The following is a 6139-nucleotide window of genomic DNA, read 5'->3' as shown; positions in this document are numbered from 1 at the left end:
CCCGGTCCTTGTATTCATAGTTCACGCCAAGCCGTTTAATTTGGTTAGGTTGAAAGTGAGTATAATTTCCTGTATGTGTGATGCGACAAATGATAATTATATTTACAGTTACATGTCGATCTGTGTCTCAAACAGATGAAAAATTATTAATGCGGTTTAGTCTTCAGTGCACTAATTTTATTTATTTTTTGTCGAAGACTCTGAAATTCAGATTTTATATTGGATACAGAAGTGATGCTTTGAGACCTTTTTGGAATGTATACACTCGGAAATGTGAAATCTCCCTTTGCTAAAATTACCTTATTTGCATTTTTTCATAACCAAATTTTGTAAGTTTCAATTTATATTCGTAGAATATACTGTATAGTCTCTTTTTATTTATGTTAAAAAGTCTAATTAAGTGAATGTTATGTTTGATTTACATTTATATTATATGAATAGAAATTATGGAAGTCGTAAGTCTAATTAGAATCATCAATTTCCCACCGACCTCTATTTGGATAAAGACGAATAAAAACGAGACCTCTAAAGGGCAACCCTGGGTATTCTGCGTTGTCAGAGGAGGTCCGGACAATTGGGCTGATGTGGATACTTGCATGTTATGGTTTTGGATACTTAAACAAAATGGAATATAATAAAATAGTTGTTATTGCACTGTTTGGTAATTTTAATATGTAATAGAAAGAACGATTTCATTTTTATTCTAAATTTAAGGAAAAGAAAAGAGAGAAATCACATAAAATAAAATTTAGTATATGGTTGCAAAATTTTATTTTCTTCTGAGTTATTTAAAGTCAAACAACCCAAATAACAATGATATTTCCATATGATAATGTTTCACTCCAACTATAACAGATCCTGTAATTGTTAAAAACGAAGATTCAGTTCTTATCTATACCCCATATTAGCATTTCCTGCTGAGTTGGGGTTAAGCGGTCCTGTTGTACAATAATGGAGAATATCCAATTTTTATTTATCTACCCGTATTCGCGTTTATTGCTGAATTTGTCATTTGCTTTATCTAATTGGATAAAATTAATACGTTGATTTTTATGTTTCATTTTTGTTATTTATCAATTAAAATTAAAATTTTATTTTAATATTAAATTATATAACAGCTACAGTAAAATGAAATTATAATCTTAATTAAAAATAGTATTAAAAACTACTTATAGTAATGCACTTAAATTTTCTTCTGTTCAATTTAGGTCCCACAAAGAGCAAGCAAACACAACAAACTGCTATTAAATACATAAAACAAGAAAGTTTAAAAAGTAGAAAAGTCAAAAACAAATTCTAAACCAAAGAAAGAGATAGACATCCCAAATTTTTTATGGTGCACTGAAGTCACACTCAATCAACCCCCAACGCATGTTTTAACAATATTATTATCAGACACAGCTATTAAATAATGTCCATCAAGAGTTGACCCTCACTTTCTTCGATTTGTAAATGAATCCGCAATTATATACTTATAATCCTAACATTTCCCAACCAATTACGCCCAAATATTAAAATTCCATTCATTCTATTTCCTCACACCGACTAAGAACAAAAGAAACATAGTAACCTCATCAAGTTGAGGTTGATGGAATTTAGCAGAAGTTTCAGGTTGTCTAGATCACAACACATACTGCTATCATCCGAATCTGTAACTTCGGAATGTGCGAAAATCGCTGGCTATGAGAGACTCTCCCAATCCATGAGGCTAAGTGGGGAACACGATTTGAGTGAAAAACAGAAGAAGCAAAAAAGGGGTATGGGGCTTCTTGGGAAGGTTTTCTTCTCCTTCACAAGAATCTCCTCTGCCCAAGAGGGTCTCACGGTGGTGAAGCAGCAGAAGAAACGCTCTTCTTGGCTTCCTGATCCAGATAAGCGCTGGCCCATTCAGGGATGGTGATTCAATTTTCTGCTTTTTCTTTTTTAGTTAATAAACTTTTTAATTAATCTTCGAGATTGTAAAAAGTTTATAATTGAAATTTTTATGACTGCTTTTTATATAAAGATTAAAATTAACAAATGGTTGTTAACATAACTATTATGTTCAATGAAATTTGCACATGCTGTTAATAGAATCTGCCTTCAGAAAAATATATGCTTCAAGCTTATTCAAGGTGTTGTGGATGCCTGGGACCTTGGCATTACTATAGCTGATAAGTCATTTGTGTGCACGTAACGAAGAAGTAACAAGCACAACTACTGCATTTTGTTGATGATAGAGTTCTCCAAAATTCCTAAGGATTGCTTGAAAATTTTATAATTGATATTAAAGTCGTAATCTATATACGTGGGATGGCAACGGTTAAGCTACGATAGTGTAATATAATATTCATCTCTCTATCTATCTGCGTTTTAAACAAATATTTTTACTCAATCCATATTTAGTGGTTATGAACATATCTGTACGGATATCTGCATATTTATTTTATACCCATTATTTGTATTTGTTTTAGAAAATAAATATTTAAAAATAACAAATATTTGTACTCAATCCATATTTAGTGGTTATGAACATATCTGTACTTTCTAGATATCTGCATATTTATTTTATACCCATTATTTGTATTTGTTTCAGAAAATAAATATTTAAAAATAACAAATATCGATCGATCGATAACATAAGAGTAACAATGAAATAGATTTACACCTTTTGTGTAAGATTATTTGGTGATCTCCTGTAATAGTATTAATATCTAACTTTAATAAATAACGTTTCATAATTGTTGGGTTTTAACTAGGTAGACATTGAGAATGAGAGTAAAGTTAGGTAAGAGAAGTTCAAGTATTAAACGACAACGAAAAATAGATACATAAATTTTTTTTTAACTTTTAAATATGAAATTGTAAAAAAAGTAACATATGTAATTAAAATAATATATATATATATATATATATATATATATATATTAAGGAAAAGAATCTTCTTATATCAGTATAAGTTTAAAAACTCTTATACCTAATTTGAATCTTTCATTTACCTTACATCTAACGACCAGTGAAGTAATAAATTAAATTATAACCCGTTAAATGAAAGGTTAAAATTTGGTGTAAGAGTTTGTAGACTTACATCAGTGTAAAAAGATTATGTCACATATATTAATACTAGTATTTTTAACTCATGTAATATACGAAAGTATTTTATCAAAAATACAAATTTTTAAAAAATTATTTTAATGAATTAAATATTTATAATGTATATAAATTTTAAAAGAAAGAAATAAAAGATACATGGTCACAATAAAATTTTATAATAAAAAAATATATGTGTATATAAAAAATTATATTTTTTTATCCGAAGAAAAAATTAACAAATAAGAATTAATAATATTTTTTTATATTTTATATCTTTTTAAAAAAAATTGAACGTAAATAAATGGTAAAAGTAATATTATTTAGATTTAATAGATTATAGTTGTGCTTATAATACACATGTTGCATAAAAAAATATTATTTTAAATTAAAATATAAAAAATAAAATTAAAATATTATCAATAAATAAGCTTACAATAATAATGTGATTGTAAAATTTATAAAATATTTACAATATATTTATTATTTATCATTCACTTTATGATTTAAATACCAATATAATTTTATTAACAAAAATATTTGTGTGAAAAATATTTTAGATGTGTTTCGTATATAAATAATATTTAAAAAAAAAGTCAATCTCATATCAACTGTGTAATAATTAAATTATACTAGCCTAATTAAATAATATAAAATAGTAAATAAATTTTCTATTAAAAATATAAACAAAAATCAATTTGTTAGTTTACTTTATTATTAAATATATTTTTATATTAATCTTATATAATTACACACAAGTATAATAATAATACAAAAATTTAATACATAGTTATAGAACAAAATTCAAGTGTGTGTATATATATATGTGTGTGTGTTAGTCTAAAAATTCTTACACCTAATCTACACATCTCATTTAACTTACATCTAACGGCTACTGAATTAATAAATTATAACCTGTTAGATATAAGTTAAATGAAATGTTTAGATTTACATATTTATCCACAATGGATAGGATATTTATCTGCTATATAGGTACAGATATAGGTGTGGGAAAAAATTCAAAAATTTTAATGAAGATGGGTACGAGTATGGGTATCTAAGTACCCACCTCTCCCCGTACCTGTATATATATATATATATGCTTTAACTTTAGTTTAAAAAAATATGTTATATATCCACTTTCCATTGTTAGTACTTGAATTTCTCTACCTTAACTTTACTCTAATTCATTAAAACATAACAACTATAAAACGTTATTCATTAGAGTTAGTTGTCAATGTCGCCGCAAAAGGTCACCAAGTGATCCTACATGAAGGACCACCATTGTGCATATCTATTTTGTTGTCGCTTTGTCGATCGATCGAATCTCACACAAGATAGAGTCATCGGCGACAAATAACTTGTGTGTTTAGTTTCGTTTCTTGTTTCTAAAAATTTTAGTTTATAAAATTATTATATTAAGATACATTTAGCACTTGTGATATTTAAATATTTATTTTTATCTATATTTGTATCTTATTTAGCAATTACATATTAAATTTTTATATTATTACACTACTTATATGAAGGTATACAAACATATTTTTCTTTATGAATATTTTTTTTCTCAAACAAGTGATGATAATGGATAAAAGATGAGTATGCGAGTACCTAAAGGGTACAGGTACAAAGATTAATATTCATACCTGTGTGGGTATGGGGTTAAATATGAGTATTTTTTTAAAACGTGAATGTAAAAATGAATACTATAGTACTCTACCCATTGTCATCCTTAACTGCGACTAAAGCTACTGGTGAAACTGCTGCTTCCGCTCAAATAAGCCCTCATTTTGGTTTTGGATAAATAGATGTAACTCCACTAAATTGAAAAATTGAAAAAGTGTGTGTTTTATAGGATATCTTTAGAGACGTAATTTGGAGGAAAATGAAAGAGATGCTACTTTCTTAATATTCTTTAAATTAATATTTTTAAAATAACAGAAATAAAATAATAAATGTACATATGTTTGATGTCTTAATATATTTATTTATCTTTACAAATATCATTTTAAATTTTAGAATAAAAATTATTTTTATTTTTTATTTTTTGAAAAATTAACTCTCACACAAACCTTCAAACGGAATTTTTTTTAACACAACAAAGATCACGTTTAATATTAGTAGGTGTTTGTAATAACATACACGGGGGCGCCGGCGAATGCGAGTTGGAAACCACAACGTTTACATATTCTGGGCACAAATTTGTGCTAGTCAGACAGTGAAAGATGTTTAAGATTAATTATTAGTTTTTTAAAATAAAATATTTTTTTGTAAATATTAATTTTTTATATAATAAAATATAAAAAATAAGGATGTGTGTCAAACAAAATTTATTTAAGGATTTATCGCGTAAAATAGTATTTTGTAGAAAACAAAAATATAATTAAACAAAATATATATACACACTTGACACAACTGGAATGGTGGTGACTGCATGGTCTCAAATCAACCAAAGAAATTCTCGGAGATGACAAGCAAAAAAAAAGTGTAATTATATCACAACTTTTTTATAAACTAATTTATATATTATTCAACTTAAGATGATGAATACCAAAAAGAAAAGTATATTAAAAAAAACGTTTCATAAATCTTTTGAAATGTTTTTTTAACAACTTCCAACAGAAAATGCAAACCAATATTAAAAATGATCAGAAACATACTCAATAATAAAAAGCTACTCCAACATAGAAAGTAGAAAGATCACATTAATAAAAATATTTGAAATATGCTTTTCTTATTAGGTGAAGTCTTAGTTTTTTTTATCTCAACGAGAGATGGATTCCTTATTAAAATTTTATAATTATTATTTCATATAATAAATTTACTTATTTGAATTATCTTGTATAAAATATAATAGTTAAATTTTTTTATCGAGTTACTAATATAAAAATTTATATTTAATAAATATAGTTCAAAAATTTAAATTTACTTTTCAAAAATCGAATATCTTTTATTTACATAGTATAACAAAATATGTATATATTTTTAAAGAGATTATCGCTTATTATCTTCCATTTTTTCCCTTAGTTGTTTGACAATGCTAACAATTATACATATTTTACTCGAGAGA

Source organism: Abrus precatorius, unplaced genomic scaffold, assembly GCF_003935025.1.
Source record: "Abrus precatorius isolate BTA unplaced genomic scaffold, Abrus_2018 Scaffold6, whole genome shotgun sequence".
Lineage (NCBI taxonomy): Eukaryota > Viridiplantae > Streptophyta > Magnoliopsida > Fabales > Fabaceae > Abrus > Abrus precatorius.
The sequence above is the reverse complement of the archived record's forward strand: the minus strand, read 5'-3'. Positions refer to the sequence as shown.